The 1,361-nt window shown below is 33.4% G+C and overlaps 1 non-coding gene across 1 annotated transcript; it reads left to right on the forward strand.

Annotated features, from left to right (window-relative positions):
• Positions 1-1,082: 1,082 nt before the first annotated feature.
• TRNAT-CGU (transfer RNA threonine (anticodon CGU)) lies at positions 1,083-1,154 on the forward strand. The gene has a single exon. It is a non-coding gene; the product is annotated as a tRNA-Thr (tRNA).
• Positions 1,155-1,361: the final 207 nt, after the last annotated feature.

Genomic DNA, 1,361 nt, shown 5'->3' on the forward strand with positions numbered 1-1,361 from the left:
AACACATGTGCATAAAGCTCCGCTGATAAACCTTCGAAGTTTGAGAGAATACGTATAGGAGAGAAGAAAGGAGAAAAAAAAATTAGGAATAAAAATATCGTTGCCATAAATTTAAAAGAACGAAACCACTAATAATTTAATAAAATTAGTATGAAGTTGACACATATCTACTGCCTCATTATACGTTTTACACTTTTCATAATAATTCGTTTCTTTTATCACTCTACGAATGACATTCCTGTTTTTAAAAGAAACACAAATAATCCTAAAATTATTCTTCTGAGATATTTACGACTGATGTCATCTCCTCACACCCATTCGCCATTCGTCTCTATCTTCATAATTAACATCCTTAAGTTGGTTGAAATTTAACGAATTCGTAACACTCCATTGGTGAATTGGTCACATGAGCGAAATAGTCAAGAAGATAGCGTAAGGGTTAATTTGAGCATGGTTTTCGTTTTCGCTTTCTCATTTCAAGGAGATCAATATTGTTAACAACGAAATAAAATAAGTTAATTTCGCACTGTTTAATAATGAGCTTTGTCCCATCCCAACCATTCACTAAAACCGCCACTGATTACTGCTTTTCTTGAGTTGTGAAGCATTGTGAGAACGCATTTATTTTGTTGCAAGAACATTTTATGCTGAGCGCCCAATTTATTTTTATGGTTACAAATGCTGAAAAATCGTAAAAAAGTACCTACTAGTTAAAATGAAATCGAATGTTCCTTGACTTGCATTGCAAGGGGATGTTATAAGTTCACAGACCCCAAGTTAAGGAATCCTAATGTATATATTATCAATTATATAGCTACTTATATATAAATATAAGACTCCGAAACGGGAAAGTCAAATTAACAAGACTTTGATGATGTTGGAAACAAAAACGGGTTCGAAGAAGTGCGAATCATTGTTATTACAACCAAGTTTATATAATGTACGAAATATTAATTTTCCCCATGTATGTAAGATGTTTGTAATTAGATATGATCACTTTTGAACTAATATTTCACACATACACCAGCGTAGAATAGATAATGTAGTTGAAACTTCGTATTTTCGGTCGAGCAAGCTCGTCCGCCTCTTTAGCTCAGTGGCAGAGCACTGGTCTCGTAAACCAGGGGTCGTGAGTTCAAACCTCACAGGAGGCATAAAATTTTTATTACTTTTATATTACATGTCCTTGATGTGAATTTATGTTTACTTTAGTTTTCAAGTTTATCAGATCAAGTTTTAATGTGTTTTTTTAATCGATTAAATATACGGAGAGATTGACGTGGACATGAACTTGCTATAGTCTACACAGCTATTTAGCAACGGATGTGGTGTGACTAAAGTCATAGAAAAGCAATGTTCGA

This window comes from Periplaneta americana, chromosome 12 (genome assembly GCF_040183065.1).
Source record: "Periplaneta americana isolate PAMFEO1 chromosome 12, P.americana_PAMFEO1_priV1, whole genome shotgun sequence".
In the NCBI taxonomy this organism is placed as follows: Eukaryota; Metazoa; Arthropoda; class Insecta; order Blattodea; family Blattidae; genus Periplaneta; species Periplaneta americana.